General features: G+C 30.5%; 1 protein-coding gene across 1 annotated transcript in view; it reads right to left on the bottom strand.

Annotated features, from left to right (window-relative positions):
- Positions 1-298, bottom strand: part of LOC134705383 (perlucin-like protein) — a 58,071-nt gene extending 57,773 nt beyond the window's left edge. The window contains exon 1 of the mRNA XM_063564124.1: positions 197-298. The gene's annotated coding sequence lies outside the window, so the exon portion shown is untranslated. The remainder of the gene's footprint in view (positions 1-196) is intronic.
- Positions 299-12,488: the final 12,190 nt, after the last annotated feature.

Genomic DNA, 12,488 nt, shown 5'->3' with positions numbered 1-12,488 from the left:
AAACAAAAACAAAACAAGCAGAAGATCACCAACAGGTCTTCAATGTATCGAGAAATTCCCGCACCCGCAGGCGTCCTTCAGCTGGCCCCTAAACAAATATATAATTGTTCAGTGATAGTGTACTTTAATGATATAGATAATTTAACTGCAATAATAGCTTAGATGATAGCTATATAAAGAACCAATTTTACCTTACCTTTCACATCTATATAACATATATTTATGTTATCTTTCAGAGTCTGACAAAATTCTCCCTCAACACAAGCATCGCTCCCGGGACATGGATCATAATAGGAATCCTAAAAAAAGGGTAAACAAAGTAAAATTAGTGTCAGTAACCGAAGCTTTTGCACATAAAGCCGATATTTAAACGAATTATTGTTATAATTGATATAAACAAGAACTCTATATGATGATATAATTTACGAGGAAAGTAATTCAGAATAGTCTTTGTTGAAGTGGAATTAGTAGTATGTATGAACCCACAATATATTAGGACACAACATGACGTACGTAGAATGATTGTCGTTTTCCGCTTTTTTTTTGTCGTAGTGTTGTCAGTTTGGTTTTGAACTTCATGTTGGAGTTTCTTTTGTATAATTTCAAAATCCTGCATGGCCTAGCGCTCTTCTACCTTTAGGAACTCATTTGACCCTATCAAACGTCAAGATCCCTTAGATATCGGAAAATGCAATGCAGTTTATACAACCTCAGCTCCTGTACGCACCAAAATCTGTGGAGAAAGACGTTTCGACAAAGCAACTGCTAGCCTCTGGAACAATCTTCCTAGCCATCAAAGACATAAACACTCAATCGAACTTTTTAAGAAAAAATGAAAACACATTAGTTAAGGATCGCTCCTAGTGATTACATTTAATTTTTTATACTGACAATGACTTGTTAACTGTGTTCTTATCGTTGTAGTATAACATGCCTTTTAATATTGATGTTTTTTTTAAACTTTTCTGTACATCTTGTTTTTTATATATGTTTCTAAATTTTATTTCATTCTTATTGTAATGATTGTTTTAATGTTTTAACACCTCTTTTTACTGTATTTATTGTTTTATGCTAAGCGCTTAGAGTAATTTTAATTAGATAATACGCTCCATAAATCTTGTAAATAATAATATTTATTATGTGGCTCGTTATATCAACTTAACTTACTTTTTTATTGTCTTCTAATAGATTTCTAAATTTCAGTGCAAATTGATTAAAAAAAACAGACGAAGACGTAAAACTGTAAAACAGGAAATATAAATTGAATTACCTTATTATTTCTCAATTTTTACAAATCTACATTGTTTAATTTGTTTAGATGAATTGTTCAAACGGAAGAGATAAATTACAGAAACCTTTTTTGGTTTGATTGATTTTGTCAGTAGCAGATGAGGGACGAAGGAAGGATTCAAAACTTATATTTTACTTATTTTTATACAACATACTTATTCTAAAAAAGAAAACAATCATTGAAATTTAACTTGTCAGCAAAAATAACCAAAAAGAATATTAGCATGCATCAGCATCTAATATATGTACTTTTTACGATATTGAAAAATAAAAGTATATCGAAAAATTATTGACATGCTTAAATTCAGATAATGAAATATTGCTTCATCTGAGTTAGCTAAGGGTCTTAAGAGTTTGATACTTATCTAAATTGTAATAACGAGTTGATTAAACAAAGCCGATATAAAAAATAAGTTAAGTCAAATGGTTACTTACCTCTTTTTATACATTACATATGGCTGGATTATGTATGCAGATTATTTGTGGCAATTTATATGAACAAATAAGCATATTTTATTTTATTAAGATAAATATGCAGCCAACAAAAATACCTATTTAGCTATCAAAGTTACCAGGATTATAATTGAATACGCCAGAAGCGCATTTCGTCTACATAAGTCTCATCAGTGACGCTCAGATCAAAATAGTTGCAAACCTAAACAAACACAAAGTTTAAGAGCATTGAGGACCCAAAATTTGAAGAAAAAAAATTGTGCCAAATGCTATTCCTGGAATAAAAAATCCTTAATTTTTCGAAAATATAAAATTTGTAACAGGGTATTTATTTAAATTACCATATAATGGATATTCATGTCAACACCGTAGTATTGACTACTGGGCTGGTGATACCCTCGGTTGAAGTGATAAATTGATATTGAGTAAATCCATATAGTTTTTGAATTTATTAAAAACAAGATAAAATCTGCTGAACAATAAAACAAAAAATGCATTTATAAAACAAAACAAAAAATGCTCAAAAAGACACATCACCAAAACCCTTCCCAATAAAAAGAATACCAACAAAAAAGAATAACCCAAAAAAAACCCATACAAATGCAATCAAAAGTAAAAACCACAAATATACAAATCGAAGAAAAAAAAAATAACCTAAGTTACTGAAACTCATAGACAGTCCATATCAATGCCCCAAACTTTAGTCTGTAGTTACAATCTTACTCACCCCTCTGTATTGTGTCATATCGACATAAACACAATTAGTTTCGTCCACAAAATCTGTTGCTGAGCTACTTGTCATTTTATTAATGTCACATCTTCGTGTTATACTGTTGTAGTTAAATGAATGGCACTTTGTTCTTCGAATACATTCATTGTAACATGCATTCGGACCAATGTTAGAGAAAATGATATATGTATATCCGTTTAACCTAGCCCCAGTCTTATCTGCATCTACGCGTAATGTTCTTACGGTGCATTGCTGAAAAAATGCAACTCCAACATTATAAAGAAATACTACTACTGTAAATACCTCCATTGTTAATGTATGATATTTAGCTAGAAATCAAATCTTTCGTTTTGAACATCTGTTTTAACTCGGCCGATTCCGTACCTTCAGATTAGCTGATTCATCTGAGAATTACCGAATAAACACATTCAATTCGACACTATATTTATTCGGCGTTTTTAATCCCAAAACGTTAATTTGAATTAAAAAAACATATTTTGCTTAATTCATTTCGATGCTTATTTTTCATGATTTAAACAAAAAAAACGTGAACAAAAGGAACATGAATTATTTACCTCAATCAATATACTATTAAATATTTTATCGAAAACGTTACCTTTATTTTTAAAGAAGGGAAAGCGTGTGCCATATTAATTAATTATCCATGGGCAAACACATTAACATCTTTGTCATGCCGTTTTGTTAGCAGTTGATATATGCCTTTCTTTATTGGGATCCATTATTTATATTTGGTTTCCAGAGAATAGTTTATAACTATTGTACATAATTTATATTTATTTTTAATATGTTGTTGTTGGTTACTGTATATTTGTTTTAGCTTTTTTGCATTATTAATCATGCCGTTGGTTTTCTTTTAGGAATTGTTTAACGCTTTATCATGTTTGTGCCTTTTATGATTAAAAGCAACAAAAGTATACCGGTGTTCAAAAGTCATACGTTGATTGAAAGAAAATATATCCGATTTACAAACTAAAACCGACGGAAACACATCAACTATTACATATATAATAGGAAAACAAAGGAAATACAGGATTACTGAAGTGCAAAAAATACCCCACAAAAAAACCGCAAACATTCATAAAAACGAACTATTTGATAACCACTGCCATATTCCTGATTTGGTACAGGACATTTTAAGAGCATGGTGGGTTGAACCTGGTTTAATTATAAGCCAATCCGTACTACTGCTTCATGACAACGTTAAATAACATATTGCTAAATTGAACAATATCACGTGACAGAAACACAACACAAAATACGCAAGAACATTAGAGAAAAACACAACTAAATAGTATAATAGTCGATACAACATGAAGAACAACAACGAACATATTCCATCAACGACAACACAACAGGATATCAAAACCAGTGAAGCGTTACGTAACTAACAAAATATAACTTACAATACAGTAAGTGCAATGTGCATTGTTGCAGACCGCACAGTGGTATATTCATGATAAATAGTTATTTAATTATACATTATTTTCACATCTTTTTATTCATATATAATCAGTTTTTTCCCCCAAAAAAATTCCATGTTGAATATCGCAATGGCACCGTAGAAAAATGTCACAACGTCTTTGCGTTATTGTGTAATCTTACATAAACTACATGTTTAAAACTATTACACCACCGAGTCGACGCAACTGCTGGTGGACGTTTCTTCCCCGAGTGTATCACCAGCCCAGTATTCAGCACTTCGGTGTTGACATGAATATCAATAAATATGGTCATTATTATAAACATGATTAAGGAGTTTGTCCAGCAAACCCTCTTTTGGCCCCAAAATATAGCAGTTTTAAAAAAATGTTAAAATGTAAACCTTTAGTTATTAATTGGAAAGAAGACTGCTTCTGCTATATAAATATGGCTGTTTTTTTTGACAATACAGTGCACATATATTGGGACCTAGCATCATTAAGCCATGCTATATTACTGAAATCTTAACAATTTTAGCATTTACGTTAAATTTTTGACGATTTCCGTCTTAAATGAAAGTGGCTGCATTTGTGTTCATTCTTTATAATGAAATGTAAGTTGTATTTGATGATACACATAACATTTATAAAGGTTGAGGATATACACTAACGCGGCCACTTTCATTTTTGACTAAAAACATCTGAAAAGTATAACTTTTTTGCATATTTGACAGATTTTTCATATTTTAGTTTGAATCGGAGCGTTTTTAATGACTAAATCAGTTAAATCGTTGACATAAACTAATTGAATCAACTGAAATAGACACTTGACTGTTTAAAAAGTGTTCAAAATCTTTCGTCAGATGAAGCTGAAATTTGAGGCCAAAATCGGCACTTACCGGACCTACTCCTTTCCTATTCACAAAAACTTTGAACTAAAGACATTTTTATCCCGGGCATAAATCACTTTAGCCGTATAATAATAATAATAATAATAATAATAATAATGATAATAGCTTCTTTCACACTGATTCCAAAAATATATAGTTTCCATATACTTTTGTGTGTAGAAGGGGAGATAAATTGCAATTGCACAGAAAAGTGGAAAAACTTAATAATCAGAGCAAAAACAATAAGTCTTTCCACAGAAAAGTGGAAAGACTAAATAATTATAATCAGAACAAAAACAATAAGTCTTAAAGACTTAATAATCAGAAGAAAAACAATAAGTCTTTCCACAGAAAAGTGGAAAGACTTAATAATCAGAACAAAAACAATAAGTCTTTCCACAGAAAAGTGGAAAGACTTAATAAGAATTTATTAGTCTAAAATCCAAACAATAGGATTGTTACTAAAATACATGTAGCATTGAAAAAAAACATAGATTATTAGTTTTAATTATAATACTATTTTTGACATCATGCCTCCTCTTTAAAATTATCAGTTAAAATATTATGCTTATGTTACAAAAAATATGTTATAATATATATTACATTATAAGTTGAGCCATCAATTACACAGTTCATATATTGACATTATAATTTTTTCTCTAATTATACATTTCACTTATGTAGTTAACAATGATAAGTGAAATATCACATTCTTCGCAGGAAGATATAAAATAGATGAGGTTCTTAAGTTGTGAAAAAGGTTTGTATCACGAGAGAATAAAAAATACTCTTTTTCAAATTTTCAAATTTGGGAAGCGTAAAACTTCGATTTTTTTTATTTCTCTGCAATAAGATTCATATGTATAGAAGTGAAAATGAAATTGGGCCTACAGCGTTGCTATATACCTTTCCACATTATACAAAGCTTGTAAAAATAAGAAAATGAATTATAATTAACCTTTTTTCATGTACAGCTATTAAAGAAAGTAAATTGAATTTTATAAGCAAGACCCTTTCAACTTGTAATTCCCGACAAACTTTTTATATTAAAGCAAAATATATATCTTCCTCCTTTTCGGATCTAAATGGGTAACATTGCATTTTATTACGTTTTATGTCAATTGGTCTCTGGTAGAGAGTTGTTTCATTGCATGGCACTCATCATATACCGTATATATCTTCTCATTTCTTATAGATTTATGCATTACTCAAATACGGTATATTTTGTTGTTTGTTGCTTACGTTAATTTCAGTGGGAAATATTTCATACTTATCACATATTTGTTATGAATACCTTAGGTTTTGCATATGCAATAATCTCAAAATTGCCCGGGGCAAAAAAGAGATATCCATATTGTGCCCTGTACCTAATGACGTGACGTCATTGCATCCTGAACGACACGTTTGTAATAAATTATTTAAGATTTTACCTTTTATGTATCATTAAATTGTTATAATTGACCTTTTTTCTCTTTTCTGCAGAACTTAAATATGTGATAAAAAGATTATAACATGTCTTTTCCATATTGGCCCGGGTATCATCCCTCGACCCATATCGGCCCTCGGCTAAAGCCTCGATGCCGATATGGGAGTCTCGGGATGATACCAGGGCCAATATGGAAAAAGGCATGTTATAATCTATACATATTCAGTACAACCAAACATTAGGAAGTATCCATATTGATATGCAAAACAAAGAGGCATACGATACAGTTTTGATCCTGTATTTACAAGTTCATAAAATTTTTTATATAGGCTATTTTTTACCTGATTAAATCAAATATGTAATAAAAAATATACCTTCATGTGCTACTTTTTGAGTAAAATGAGGTCGAAATTTTGTATATTTGCTCGAAATTCAGATTTGTGGCCGTAATTTCTTTTTCGAAAGAAGGACATAACTTTTTTGTTATAAAAGATAAAAACAAATTGTTATTTGTTAAATAATCGGTAATAACTTTAATTTATAAATATCTTTAAAAAATATGCAATTTTTTATTCAGAAATAACTCATATTTATCAAATGTTCATGAATTGAAGAAAAAACGTAATTTTTTACTGCATGTTTATCACAATTAAAAAAAACCCTCTATTTACAGTTTTATAAAATTTGGGTTACATAATCTCACTACAAAATAAAACCAAATGCTGTTTTGAAAAATAGGCGTCCATGAACTCGTTTTCAAATTAAATCAGTTTGAAAGATAAAAAATAGTCGAAAAATGCATCTTTTCCCGATCTTTCACAGTTTGACGTCGCGAAAATAACAAATTACGTTAGCAACGTCATTACCTTCCCTGTAACTGTATCGGTTTTGATCCTGTATGTACAAGTTCATGAAAATTTGCATATAGGCTATGTTTTACCTGATTAAATCAAATATGTAATAAAAAATAAACCTTCATGTGCTACTTTTTGAGTAAAATGAGGTCGAAATTTTGTAATTTTTTAGCACTATTCAGATTTGTGGCCGTAATTTCTTTTTCGAAAGAAAGACATTTCTTTTTTGTTATAAAAGATAAACACAAATTGTTTTTTGTTATAAAAGATAAACACAAATTGTTTTTTGTTAAATGATCGGTAATTTCTGCATTTTATAAATATCCTAAAAAATATGCAATTTTTGTATTAAAAAATAACTCATATTTATCAAATGGTCATGAATTGAGGAAAAAAAACGTCATTTTTTACTGCATGTTTATCAAAATAAAAAAAAATCTTCTACTTACAGTTTTATAAAATTTGGTTCACATAATCTCCTTGCAAAATGAAACAAAATGCCGTTTTGAAAAATAGGGGTCGTTTTCAAATTAAATCAGTTTGAATGATAAAAATCAGTCGAAAAATGCATCTTTTCCCGATATGTCACAGTTTGACGTCGCGAAAATAACAAATTACGTTAGCAACGTCAGTACCTTCCCTGTAACTATATCGTATGCCCTTAAGGACTTTCAGTTTAGAATTTTCCTAGGAGTTCGCTACTTTTGTGATTTGATTTTTCGTAAACTCTGCCCGCTACAGCATTGCATTCATTAGGAAGGCAATATGTTTACATAATCAGCTTCTATTAATCTAATATGTGCTTCTGTAGCACGCTATAGTCGACGCATTTTTTTCTGCGCATATATATAACATATATCATGTGTATATATTTTTTGGTTTGGATATACAAATCTCCAGGCAGCCACCACATATACAGGTAATGCTTCACACCGGGTTTGCATGACTTAACAGTCCCACTCTGCAATATCCCCTTTTGACGTCGTAATAACTTTTAAATATCTGCTTTGCTTCAGGTGGAAATGTTCTTGAAATGTAAATTTATATTTTCATCCAAAATTGGTGTTTGAAACATGTTTTATTCATAATACGTACATGCAAACATATCTGTGGAAAATAATTTAGGGAATTCGAAGTCTGTGTCACTTTAAACTTCAATTATACCACAGGAATTTAATTATTAAAAATTCTTGTTGATATTTATAGGACTTTATAGGAAAATACCTTTGGTTTGGATATACTTAATCAGATTTGAACAATATTACGTCCTTTTTAATACAAGTATACGCAGTTCGTCGTTAGTTTACTACTATATATATCAAACTTGCTTTTTATGAATTTATTTTTGAAGAACAGCATATTATATTATAATACATCTGACCGCTGTATAAATAAATGGATAGTTAAATGGAATTGATAATATATAGCAGTCTATTGCAAAAAAATATCAAATGAAAACAAAAACGATTTTGGAAAAGGGGAGGTCACCAAGTATACTATGCGGTTGCCCTGTTGAAATGCAATTTCATTTTATTTTTTGTTTATATTTTTTGTTTATGTTTTTAAAAAATGATACGTCTCTACCGTACTTACATGCATATATTATAGGGCTTCAGGCAATAGCACAATTTGTGTATTGTTTAAATATTGTAAAGACGTAACTGTTAAACTATATATATATATATATATATATACAACTCGTCTAAACATCAACCCAACAATGTTAGATCTGTAAATTTGCTTTCGCAAATTTTTGGTTCTTCCCTCGCCGGGATTCGAACCCATGCTACTGTGATATCGTGACACCAAATCGCCTGCACTGCAGCCGTCCCGCTAGACCACACGACCACCTGGGCTCTCATATATATATTGTTTATGGAAAGGATGAAGGTTGGAACCCCTCAACTCGTTTGAACCTGTTGTAATTGTTTACAGCTTTCCTTATTCAGAAACTTGATGTTCAGTAGTTGTTATTTGTTGATTTGGGTCATAAAGCTTCTTGTTCACATATCGATTATACTTTTGGTTTCCTATTTGAATGGTTTTACACCAGTTATTTTTTGGACCGTTGATAGCTTGTTGTCCGGTGTGAGCCAAAACTCCGTTTTGAAGACCGCAATTTGACTAGTGCATTGTTTTAATTTTACAAATTATGACTGGATGGAGAGTTGTCTCATTGGCACTCATACACCATCTTGTTATATATATTATATTGCAAACAATTTAAATTTTAGCGCAAATTTATTTTAAATTACCTTTAGGATAAATTAAATTGTCTCCCTTTAATCAAATAGGAATTCCGACCTAAAACGAAAGAAGTCTGTTAACATGAAAAAAATATCATAAAAACAAATTTATTAGGTAAGTAACACTATAATAACCAGGACAAACAATAAACTTAGAGGCTTTGTAAAGGAAGTCTCTTCGTATTCAGGAATAAAGTTAAGAATGGCAATGGGGAATAATTTATTATGTGTCAAAGAGTCCAATAACGACAAACCGACCAAGGACTGCAGGAGAAGAAAACAGCCGAAGAATGGTTACTTTTGTTGTTGTATATTATTTTGGTTTGTAAAGCAATTATAACTACGTAAAATTATTTATGAAAGGCTATTTTTCATAACGACCTAGCATTGTTTGTTAACAATGAGGTAAGTGAGTTCAATTTTGTCACTACAAAAGTTGTAATGATAGGGGTTTACATAGAAGAAATTCTATAAGATCTTATAATGGGCAAAATTTGAAGAATAAACGTTAATAAAGAGAACAAAGAAACAAAAATATAACAATAGAGAACAATGGGGTTCTTAAAATAAAGAATACACATTAATGGGCTAATTTAATACTATTAGTAGCTTAAAATATTAAAGACAGATTTGAAGGACACCCTTTTTTTCACATTCTGACCCTTATGCATTGTATTTTATAAAAAGTTATTCTTAAATAGAAAAAGCGATTATTTGGTATAGAATTCTATAATAAGAAAATAGCCGAGTTCAATATAAAAATTTAAAGGATTTACTTTTAAGTGATTGTATTTTAAGCAATATCTATTCTCCATAATTTTAGTTATTGAGTAATTTCTTAAATTTTTTTTATTTTGTATTTTGTCTTATTTCTAAAACTCTTCAATGCTTAAAACTCGGTCGTATAGGTTGTGTGAGTTATTGACACCATTTAAGCGTCCGTGCATCGTCATAAACTTTTACTCTCCTTGTAACTCTACCAATTGCGATCAGTCTTCATATAATTGATCTTTGGTGTTTGACTGGGCTGGTTTTTTTTATCACTGCTAGTCAATCTATATCCCTGCTTTTTGAATCATTATTCCTGTTAGGCAACCATTTTGACACATTTGCAAATAATTTAATTTGAATATATAATACAAGCTTGAAACTAATAACTAGATAGAAAATAGAATAAAAAGGGAGTGAGAAATAATCAGATTGGGTATAGCTGTTCTTTGTTTAACATCGACTACTGTACATTTTTTTTCAATTTTGGAATTATATTAATTATTTTGGTGGTGAAATCTTCGAATTCAACTTGTAAGTTACTAACTGTCAAACATTTCTATTCGTGAGGAACAGGAATTAAGAGTGTCAACAACGATTATTCTTCTTAAATTTTTTGTAGTACATGCATAACGAAATCCGAGTTCAATATTTTAATAAGATTATACAGCATTCTTAGTAAAATTCAGATCTATCGTATATCACATGGTCGATCATAACCCCATGTTTGAGTGTTTTCTGTAACTTTTGTAGACAGCAGAACATGATCTACTATTAATTGAACATTGACGAAGTCATTTATCGACTCTCTGTATGAGTTACTGTTCTTGAATGAAATGTTTTACCTATTTGTTGCATTTTGCCAAAACTATTTGAAATAAAATGGAGAGTGAAAATACATGTATTCGTTTTCATTACTGTAAAAAAAATGACCGGCAGAGACTAGTTTGAGCCTCTTTTTTTTAAAAAGCTTGTTTCCCTTCCTCACAGTGATTTCAAAACAAAACAAAATAAATATGGTCTATACTGATAACAAACTTTAAAAAAAAAGTAGTTTTTATACGACCGCATTTTTTCGTATAATACTATGCTGTTGTCGTCGTGCATGGTCGTCCAAAGACACATTTGGTTTACGGACATAAACTTTAGTTGAATGGATCTCTATATAATTGAAAAAAAACATTTCAGGAATAAGGGGCCAAAAAAGGACAAAACCCATATATTATTTTTCAAAATTTATGAAATCTCATTTTTTTTTTAAGTTTTAAAGAGAAATCTTCACGGTGAATGTACGGTATTGCGCAATATATCTTAAAATCTTTGACCAGAAACCTATATTATGTCACAAGTTGACCACATTCCAAATTCTGACAGTATCAAGCTTGAATATTGTGTACATACTTTCCCCAACTGTTCAGGGTTCGACCTCTACGTTCGTATCAGGTTGCGCTTGGCGAAGAATTTTATTAATACTTTAAGACTTTCACAAAAATTGGTCCGATTGTTCATAATTTTTAACAGTTTCCGCATTCGATATACGCGTAGTCACAATAGTGTTACAGAATGATTTGTATCATACTGCCAAAACTTTTCTGAAGCATACGTTCCCAAATATCAATGTTTGAATTCATCTGATATTCTCTTTCTTCTGCTGGGTTATCGCATCTACAAATTGAACTGCCTGAAATAAATGGAATACAGGTGTCTGTAGCTTTAGTGATTAAAAAATGTTCTTGACATTAAGTGTTTTGAGAAAGGAGCATTTACAAATGATTCTAAAATCAGGCCTTTATTATAATATATCATAAGGGACAATTTTGTAAAAGTTAACCGTGTACTTTGTCCCGCATAGCATATTCTTTACTAAACATTATTAAATTGAGGTTACAGACGGGTACCAAAACGATCATACTTTATCTGCATATGTTATGTATTTCTATTCTTTCAGTATGGCAGATAGTGAATTTTGTGCTGGTTGTGACCGTCATAACGAAGACATAAAAGCCGTATCCTGGTGCAGTGACTGCAGTGAACTTGTTTGCCAGTCATGCATCAGAGCTCATGAAAGGATGACCCCATCCCACAAAGTAATACCTATGAAAGAGATACAACAACTTAGTTCTTCACTACTTAAATTGTCCAAGAACTGTGCAAATCATCCCGATCTAAAGATTGTACTGTTCTGTTGTAAACATGACAAAGTAATCTGCGATTAATGTGTACCTGTATCACATCAGAATTGTAAGCCTATCATTACAATTGAAAAAGCTGCTAGAGGCGTTAAAGATGGCACAGCTATTTCTGACGTAGAGAGAAGATTGGACAATCTAAGTAAAGTAACAGAAAACATACTGGGTAAAACTGAGATAGCACTTGACGATTTGAAGAAAAG

Source organism: Mytilus trossulus, chromosome 2, assembly GCF_036588685.1.
Source record: "Mytilus trossulus isolate FHL-02 chromosome 2, PNRI_Mtr1.1.1.hap1, whole genome shotgun sequence".
NCBI lineage: Eukaryota > Metazoa > Mollusca > Bivalvia > Mytilida > Mytilidae > Mytilus > Mytilus trossulus.
This window is presented reverse-complemented; position numbering and strand designations above follow the sequence as displayed.